This window comes from Bos grunniens, chromosome 3, assembly GCF_055505025.1.
Source record: "Bos grunniens cultivar Pamir isolate PY7600 chromosome 3, Bosgru_T2T1.0, whole genome shotgun sequence".
In the NCBI taxonomy this organism is placed as follows: domain Eukaryota; kingdom Metazoa; phylum Chordata; class Mammalia; order Artiodactyla; family Bovidae; genus Bos; species Bos grunniens.
This window is the reverse complement of record NC_141167.1, coordinates 11,984,848-11,995,099: the sequence shown is the minus strand read 5'-3', so window position 1 is coordinate 11,995,099 and position 10,252 is coordinate 11,984,848.

Genomic DNA, 10,252 nt, shown 5'->3' with positions numbered 1-10,252 from the left:
CGCTGGCTCCCGGTAGTGATAGAATTCTAGTTGAGCTATTCCAGATCCTGAAAGATGATGCTGTGGAAAGTGCTGCACTCAATATGCAATATGCACTCAATATGCAATATGCCGGCTCCCGACAATAGCCCACCAGGCTCCTCTGTCCATGGGATTCTCCAGGCAGGAATACTGGAGTGGGTTGCCATTTCCTTCTCCAGGGGATCTTCCCAAACCAGGAATCAAATCCAGGTCTCCTGCATTGCAGGCAGATGATTTACTGACTGAGCTGTGAAGGAAGCCCAGCATTGACATATGGTACTGACATCAGTTCAGTTGACTCACTCAGTTGTGTCCAACTCTTTGTGACCCCATGAATCGCAGCATGCCAGGCCTCCCTGTCCATCACCAACTCCCGGAGTTCACTCAAACTCATGTCCATCAAGTCGGTCATGCCAACCAGCCATCTCATCCTCTGTCATCCCCTTCTCCTCCTGCCCTCAATCCCTCCCAGCATCAGAGTCTTTTCCAATGAGTCAACTCCTCGCATGAGGTGGCCAAAGTACTGGAGTTTCAGCTTTAGCATCATTCCTTCCAAAGAACACCCAGGACTGATCACCTTTAGAATGGACTGGTTGGATCTCTTTACAGTCCAAGGGACTCTCAAGAGTCTTCTCCAACACCACAGTTCAAAAGCATCAATTCTTCGGCGCTCAGCTTTCTTCACAGTCCAACTCTCACATCCATACATGACCACTGGAAAAACCATAGCCTTGACTAGATGGACCTTTGTTGGCAAAGTAATGTCTCTGCTTTTGAATATGCTATCTAGGTTGGTCATAACTTTCCTTCCAAGGAGTAAGCGTCTTTTAATTTCATGGCTGCAATCACCATCTGCAGTGATTTTGGAGCCCAGAAAAATAAAGTCTGACACTGTTTCCAGTTTCCCCATCTATTTCCCATAAAGTGATAGGACCAGATGCCATGATCTTAGTTTTCTGAATGTTGAGCTTTAAGCCAACTTTTTCACTCTCCTCTTTCACCTTCATCAAGAGGCTTTTTAGTTCCTCTTCACTTTCTGCCATAAGGGTGGTGTCATCTGCATATCTGAGGTGATTGATATTTCTCCCGGCAATCTTGATTCCAGCTTCTGCTTCTTCCAGCCCAGTGTTTCTCATGATGTACTCTGCATAGAAGTTAAATAAGCAGGATGACAATATACAGCCTTGATGTACTCCTTTTCCTATTTGGAATTAGTCTGTTGTTCCATGTCTAGTTCTAACTGTTGTTTTCTGACGTGCATATAGGTTTCTCAAGAGGCAGGTCAGGTGGTCTGGTATTCCCATCTCTTTCAGAATTTTTCACAGTTTATTGTCATCCACACAGTCAAAGGCTTTGGCATAGTCAATAAAGCAGAAATAGATGTTTTTCTGGAACTCTCTTGCTTTTTCCATGACGGGCTAGTCAAAAAGATCAATGGAACGAGACCAGGAGAATAGAAAGCCTCAAACCAAAAACACATGGAAATTTGATACATGACTTAGGTAGAAGTGGGCTTCCCTGACAGATCAGTTGGTAAAGAATCCACCTGCAATGCAGGAGACTCCGGTTCGATTTCTGGATCAGGAAGACCCCTGGAGAAGGGAAAGGCTGCTGGCTCCAGTATTCTGGCCTAGAGAATTCCATGGACTATATAGTCCACAGCGTCGCAAAGAACCTGACACGACTGAGCGACTTTCACTCACTCATAGACAGAAGTACCACTGCCAGTCACTGGGGAAAGAAGAGCTACTCAATATGTGAGTAACTGAATTCAATATGTGAGTAATTTTTCTGTGTGGATACACAGAAAAAAAAAATGAAATTGCATTCTATTCTCTAACCATAAATGATGAATCCCAAGAGAATTAAAGCCTTAAATCTGAATGGCAAAACTTTTCAACTGAAAGAAAATACAAGAGAATATCTTTATGGTCTCCAAACAAGACAGGTTTCCTTCAATAAGGTAAAAAGCACCAACAATAATGGTAAATATTCATAAATTAAATTACATTAAAATTAAGAACTTTCATCCATCAAGACATCACAAAGAAAATGAAAAGACAAGCCATCAACTGGGGGAAATTATTTGCAGCATACACAACTGTCAGCCCAGTTAAAAACGTGAGCAAGAGACATGATCAGGCATTGCTCAGAAGTGTAACATGAAAGGCTGATCAACATATGAAAAGCAGATCAATCTTATTAATAATCAGTAAAATGCCAATTAAGACAACATGAGCTAAAATTTTACATCATGCTGGCAAAAAAGAAAAAGAAAAAGTCTGACACCACCAAGGGTTGGTAAGGATCTAGATCAAGAGAAATTTTTACCCTTGGCTGGTGGGAATGTAAATTAGCACAATCATATTGGAAAACAAGATTGTAAGTTTGAATATTTATATATCCTACTCAGCAGCAACTCATCTAAAGAAACTCATGAACTTACACCTCAAGAAAGATATATAAGAGTATCCCTAGCAGGAAAAAAAAAAAGGAAACTACCTCCACATCTAATAAGAAATAGATACAACTAATTTTGGTATAGCTACATAATAAACTGTTCAGAGATAAACATGAAAAAGCTTCAATCATCCATAGCAATATGGCAGAAATATAATGTTGAGAGAAGAAAATCAAGTTACAGAGATGATAGCGTTGTTACAAAGTTCAAAAGCAATCAAATGAAACAATATATTGTTTATTGAAACATACAGATGTAATACTGTATTTTTATTTTTTAATACTTTACTGGCTGCCGTCTATGGGGTCGCACAGGGTTGGACACAACTGAAGCGACTTAGCAGCAGCAGCAGCAGTATGCTCTTCCACAGGTTTTTTGTTTTGTTTTGTTTTGTTTTGATTCTTAGCCACCCCGCATGGAATGTGGGATCTTAGCTTCCTGAGCAAGGATGGAACCCATGCCCTCTGCAATGAAAGCATGGGGTCTTAACCAATGGAGCACCAGGACAGTCCCAGGAATAACTATATCTTTAAATAGAATAGGAAGAGATTTTCATGTGGATGAAAATACATGGATAATGTCCTAGATCCGTGCTTTCTAATATAGAAATCATTAACTGCATGTGGCTATTTTGATTTGTTTTTAAATGAATTAAAATTCAATTTAATTCAAAATTCAGTTCTGCAAGTCATATCAGCCAAATTTCAAGTGCTAAATAGCCAGTGTGGCCAGTGGCTACTCTACTGGACAGCACAGACCTACAGAACATTTCCATCATCACACAAAGTTCTACTGGACACTTCTGTTCTAGACCAGAGTTTGGCAGACTTTTTGGTAAAAAGCCAGATGGTGAACTTTTCAGCTTTGCAGGACATAGGTCTCTGTCACAACTACTCAGCTCTGCTGTTGTACCTCAGAGGTGGCCACAGACAATATGTAAATAAGTGGATGTGACTGTGAGCCAACAAATCCTTATTAAACAGTGGAAACAGGGCTCCAAAATCACTGCAGATGGTGATTGCAGCCATGAAATTAAAAGACGTTTACTCCTTGGAAGGAAAGTTATGACCAACCTAGACAGCATATTAAAAAGCAGAGACATTACTTTGCTAACAAAGTTCTGTCTAGTCAAGGCTATGACTTTTCCAGTGGTCATGTATGGATGTGACAGTTGGACTATAAAGAAAGCTGAGCGCCGAAGAATTGATGCCTTTGAACTGTGGTGTTGGAGAAGACTCTTGAGAGTCCCTTGGACTGCAAGGAGATCCAACCAGTCCATTCTAAAGGTGATCAGTCCTGGGTGTTCATTGGTAGGACTGATTTTGAAGCTGAAACTCCAATACTTTGGCCACCTGATGGGAAGAGCTGACTCATTTGAAAAGACCCTGATGCTGGGAAAGATTGAGGGCAGGAGGAGAAGGGGACGACAGAGGATGAGATGGTTGGATGGCATCACTGACTCAATGGACATGGGTTTGGGTGGACTCTGGGAGTTGGTGATGGACAGGGAGGCCTGGCGTGCTGCAATTCATGGGGTCGCAAAGAGTCAGACATGACTGAGCGACTGAACTGAACTGAACTATCAAAACAGGCGGTGGGCTGAATTTAGCCTGCCAGCCATAACTTGTTGACCCCTGTTCTAGATCTTAGTTGTGTGACTGATTGGCAGATGATTATTTTATTAGTATATAATTTTCAAGCATTCTTACATGTCAAATTCTATAATACATTTTAGTATATATTATTGGAGAAGGCAGTGGCACCCCACTCCAGTGCTCTTGCCTGGAAAATCCCATGGACGGAGGAGCCTGGAAGGCTGCAGTCCATGGGGTCGCTGAGGGTTGGACACGACTGAGCAACTTCCCTTTCACTTTTCACTTTCATGCATCGGAGAAGGAAATGGCAACCCACTCCAGTGTTCTTGCCTGGAGAATCCCAGGGACGGCGGAGCCTGGTGGGCTGCCGTCTATGGGGTCGCACAGAGTCGGACACGACTGAAGTGACTTAGCAGCAGCAGCAGCAGTATATATTATATATATACATATATAATACATTTGAAAGTATATATCTAGGCACAATTGGTGAAATCTGAATAAGAGCTATAGATTAGATAATATTATTGTAATGATGTTAATTTCCTGATGTTCATCATCATTCTATGATCAGGCAAGAGAATGTCCTTGCTTTTAGGAAATACACAGTGGACACACTTATGAGTAATGAATGACATGCAATTTACTCGCAAATGATTCAGAAAAAAATTACACATATATATATGCATGTATATGTATATATCACACTCACGTGTATGCATCAAAATACCACCAATCAGCTGGCTTAAACAATAGAAATCTACTATCCCATAGTTCTGGAAGCTGGCAGTATAAGATCAATGTATCTGTAGGACTGGTTTCTTCTCAGGCCCCTCCCCTTGGCTCACAGACAGCCACCTTCTCCCAGAGTCTTAACATGGTCTTTTCACTGTACTCAAGCACCCTATACAGTTATTCTTCAATTAAAAGCTTACTTTTAAAAATCCACTAAATCAAAAGGAATAGGAGGCTGATGTGGGCAAATACAGCAGCAGAGCTGAGTCAGGAGAGAAACGGGAAGAACCTGATGATCAGAAGGCTGTGGGTGATCTGCAGAGAGACATTTCTATGGGGCGATGGAGTGGAAGCCAGGTTCGACTGGGCGGTATGGAAGTGGAAATAGCAAATGTGGACAACTCTTTACCATCATTTGAGTGTGAGTGGGAGGAGAAAGTGGAGAAGGGCATGGCAACCCACTCCAGTATTGTTGCCTGGAGAATCCCATGGACAGAGCAGCCTGGTGGGCTACAGTCCACAGGGTCCCAAAGAATTGGACACGACTGAGCAACTAACACGGGGGAGGAGAAAGACAGGGTTGTACCAAAAAGAAATTATGTTGAAGGAATGGGAGAAACTGGACCCAGTGCAGTGCTTCTGGCAGAGCCATGCAGCAAGAAAAGCCCTGGAACAGCATAGCAGAGGCACAGTGGGCATGCGCACAGAATCTGGAGTCAAGTTTCCAGGGCTCAGAACAAGACCTTAGCTCTGCCTCTGGCCTGCTCTCTCAGTTTTCCCACCTTTGGTATGGGGCAATGGTGATCAAAGACCCTGCCTCCCAGAACAGCCATAAAGATTAGATACATAAAAGAATGCAGAGCGTTTAAAGCAGAGCACAGCACCCAGGAAGCACTCGGCAGAGGAAGTTACGGTGTTATTATTAGCACAAAAGCAGAGGCAGAAATGGTGGTGAAGATCACTACAGAAGTGGGAGGAACTTGGAAGAAGGGTGGAAGGAGAAGTTGGTTTTGGACCATGGGAGAGATGCCTCGTTTTGGAAAAAGGCCAGGACAGGCATGTTTGGGGGTCAGAAAATCAAGGTGAGGCTCTCTTACTGGCCAATCGAGAATTGGTGGGAGGGAACTCTTGAAAAGGGCCTTCAAGTGCCTCAAAAAGCATTGAAAGGAGAGTTTGGGGACACAGGACAAGAATACAGCTTCAGGGACAGTTGAGAGCCCAGGAGAAACTGGAGCCAGGACCAGGCCCTTGTCTCGTCTTCCATGAGGGGTCTTCACAGGCCCCACGCCAGGACAGGGTGGGCTGGGGAGGGGGAGACAGGCAGTGACAGCATGATCCATGAGGCTCTTCTAGCCAGAAAGGAGAGAGGATAGGGCTGCAAAGGTACCGCAGGTCTCCAGTCAGAAGTCATCAGTGAGTCGTCACTGGCCCCCCCAGGGAGAAGGAAAGGAAGAAAGGCGAGGAGGAGGCTGACAGATGAGGAAGCCGAGGCCTGAACTCTCTGAGCTGAAAGTGTAGGAGCTGTGCAGGAGGCGTGAGAGCTAGATGAAGGGAGGGATGTGGGCAAAGACATGGGCGTTGGAGTGTGAGGTTTGAGAGGTTGAGTAGTTCCAGGTGATGCTGAGGTCCATAGTGTGACCACAGCTCTGGCGGCTAAAGTGGAAAAGCCATGAGGTGACTGGTCAAGGAAATGAAGAACCCGGATGGGGGGGCACCATCCATGTGGCCAGTAAGATGCCCCCAGATGGTGGCAGGATGGTAGTGGAGAGGAAGACCATGAGGCAGGAACACAAATCAAGAGCGAGTGAGGCCAGAAGACGCGTACCAGGGAAAGGTTGAGGGCGACACAGCTCCATGGCAAGGCCTTCAGATGAGGACCCAGGAGCCACATCTGGATACAACCTTGCGATCAACAGGAAATCCCACCATAGTCCTCATTCCTGTCATACCTGGAACTTGGGAGGAGCTGCCTCCTTTCATAAGGGCCTCAGGGAGGTAGGACGGGAGGGATGGGAGGCGGCCAGAGGTTGCATGAAGAGCTTGTGTGTGTGGAAGGTTTACACCCACAGAAAACATTTGCTGAACTGATGAGGGCTGGGCCGACAGGTGAGTGCATGGGTGGCAATGTGATGGATTGACGGTGGAGCCGCGGATGCGTGGACAGATGAGTGAGCAGATGGGTAGATGGATGTGTGGATGGACCAGTGAGTGAGAGGGTGAATGGGAAAAGTGAGATGGAGGGATATGCAGGCAGGGGAAGGGGAGCGAGGTGAATAAATGAGAGAGTGAACTGAATGAACCGGACATTCCAGCAAACACAGGAGAAGCCTGGGCGGTCAGAGAGGTGACAGAGCTAATAGGCCAGGCCTTGCCCCAGCAGTCTACACCACTCATCAGAACAGCTGTAACCACAGGAGGTGGTGAAAGCCGCCATCCCTCTGCTTCTTCCTGGGGGCCCCCAGCCCAAAGGCTCACCTATGGGCAAAAGCCCCCATCTGTGGCCCCGGCTCCAGACTAGACGGACAGAGGACATAGGACCAAGGGAACAGACTGGCAAAGCCTGATGACCCCTCTTCCTCTCAGGATCCAGGCCAGGCACCCCAGGGAGCAGCAGAAAAAATGCAGATTCCAGGTTCTCATCTAGGAAGTTATGGGCCTGCCTTCACCCCTCTCTTGTCTTAACCAGGTTATTTGACTTCTCCTGGCTACTCTTCCGGGCAGGATTTTTAGGGGAAATGCCCCTATCTTCTCTCTCCCTTCCACCTGCCCACCCCAGTGCATGGGGATATGAACCAGCTGCCTGGATCCAGCTCCCTCACTGAAGGAAATCCATGATCAGAGCAGAAGCTGGCCCGGCCTAGAGACTCTCTGCCAGCCACAGGGTTGCAGACCAGATAGGCTTCTTCCTCCAAGCCAAGATAAGCATCTGAGCTTTATCTCACCTCACCCTCTGATTCCCCCACCACCACCATCTCCAGGACCATACCCCCCGCCAGCCACACCATGGCAGGCCAAGGCCAGGGGGAGCACAGATAAGGCCCTCCTGGCCAGCAGACCACAGCAGGAGACGGGGGCGGGGGCGGGGTGTATTCTTCCTTTTATCCACCCGAAGCCAGAATTCTGCTTCCTTCCCTAGAGGCAGGCCCCAAGAGAGCATCTGGGCAGCCCTCTCAGCTACTTAGGTTGGGGCCCTGCATTTGGCCCTCCAGCATTCAGCATTTATTATGTCCTAACCGATTTACCTCTCATTTTGGGAGCCAATCAAAGGCAGAAAACCCTGTCAATCTGAGCACCAGGGAAGCAGGAGAGTACAGTGTGGGCGGCCACTGCATAGGAAGGACTCTTCCAGATTTCTCGGCAGGTAAACTGACGGCCACTGGGAATCTCTTGAGCCTGACGACCAGGGCCCACATCCAAACTGCTAAGCACTCTTTCACAGACACCTCCTCCCTGCCAGGCCCATGTTGCATACTGGGGTCACAGATCCAGGCCCAGCTGTCGCAGAGCACCTGGGAACCCAAATGAGCAGCACATAACCGAGCCTGGGAAATCCAGGGAGACTTCACAGAGGAGGTGACATTTCATCTGAATTTATATATATATGCATGTATATATAATTTTTCTATTTACTTTTGGCTGTGCCGGGTCTTCACTGCCGCACGGTTTTTCTCTAGCTGCAGCGAGCGGGGGCTACTCTCCAGTGGTGGAGCAGGCTTCTCACTGCGGAGGCTTCACTTGGTGCGGACCATGGGCTCTAGGGACACGGGCTTCAGTAGTTGGGGCACGCGGGCTCAGTGACTGTAGGCTCAGCTCTACAGCACAGGCTCAATAGTTGTGGCGCACGGGCTTAGCTGCTACATGGCATGTGAGATCTTCCCAGATCAGGATCGAACCCATGTCTCCTGTAATGGCAGGCAGATTCTTTACCACTGAGCCACCAGGGAGGCCCCTCAGCTGAATTTTAAAGGATAAAAGGGATTTCTTCAGACACAAAGATAAAACGGATGAGCATCCCAAGCAAAGAGAACAGTGTGGAGAAGTCCTGGAGCCACAGGAAAAGCAGCACATGATTGCACAGTGATGGTAAATAGAACGGCTGGAGTCTCGGGCCTGGGAAAGGGAAGAGGAGTTTGGGAAGGGGAGTGTGGGGAGATGAGACTCTAGCACTGGGGAGGATTAGGGGCTGGGGGTGATGGCCTCAAAGGCCATGACGGTGACTCGGAACGTTATCACACGGGCAGCGAAGAACCAATGGAGGATTTGGGTTGGTGAGTGGCATGCTGGGACTTGTGTTTTGGAAGAAGCCCTCCAGCTGAGCAGGGCATCATTCCAGGCATGAAGGCAGCGAGACCAGGAGGAGGTCACTGCCATCATCCTGAAGAGCAATGATGGTAGCCTGACTCCTGCCATGGTGGTGAGGAGGGGGAGAAGGGGAAGGACCCACAGGAAGGGGCCACAGGCTGGATGTGGGTGTGAGGGGCAGGGAGGAGTCAGGGCCGCGTCCAGGTATCCAGATGCCGCTCACCAGGACTGAAAAGAACAGAGACCAGGTGAGGGCGTGTCTAGCTGGGGTACCTGCAGAGTACTAGGGGGAGGCAGGGGCCTGTGAAGCAGGACTGTGAGGTGCTACCCAAGGTCGCAGAGTTAATGTCGTCTCTGAGTCTAGGATGCAGCCCTACGCCTACCCCATCTCCCCCGTTCCCAGGCCCTTGCAACCTCTTCCTACCTCTTACGGCCTCCACACACACTCTTCCCATTCCAGCCTCCACACCTCTGCTCCTGCTATTCCCCAGCCCTGAATACCCTTCCCTCCTCTGTGCAAATCCCACCATCCCTCAAATTCCAGCTGGAGTTACATCACAACCCGGGGTCAGGAGGCAAAATCCAGGGTCAGAAGAGGGGTGAGGCTGAAAGAGAGGCAGTGAGTGTGGCAGGAAGTGCAGAGACCTGATTTAGAGCACAGCTCTGTAGAGAACTAGCTGTGTGACATGGGGCTGGTCACCTTCCCTCTCTGTGCCTCAGTTGCTAACCTTTCAGAGGACAATAAGGAAAAGTTCTTGTTCTCAGGGGGCTCACAGTCCAGAAAGGGCCATCAGGTAAAAAAGTGACCTGTGATTTCAGAGAAATATCAAATGCCCTGAGTATGCAAATGAGGGGAAAGTTTATGGAGAAAGATTTACTGGCATTTTCTCTGAGCTCTGCAAAATGGGTACAATTTCAACAAGTAGAGATGGAGGCCGAGGAGGGAGGAGGGCACTCCAGGCAGAGAGAATGGCCCGAGCCAAGGCTGGGAGGCAGAAAGTTCAGGGTGTGTTCAAGAAAGAATGAGTGTCCAGATTCCGGTTCCTTCTGAGTCAACAGCTCCGGCGCTTTTTGTAAGCGGGCAGCCCAAGCTGGGCACCCTCCAGTAAACACCTGTTTGCACAATCGAGGTCACACACGG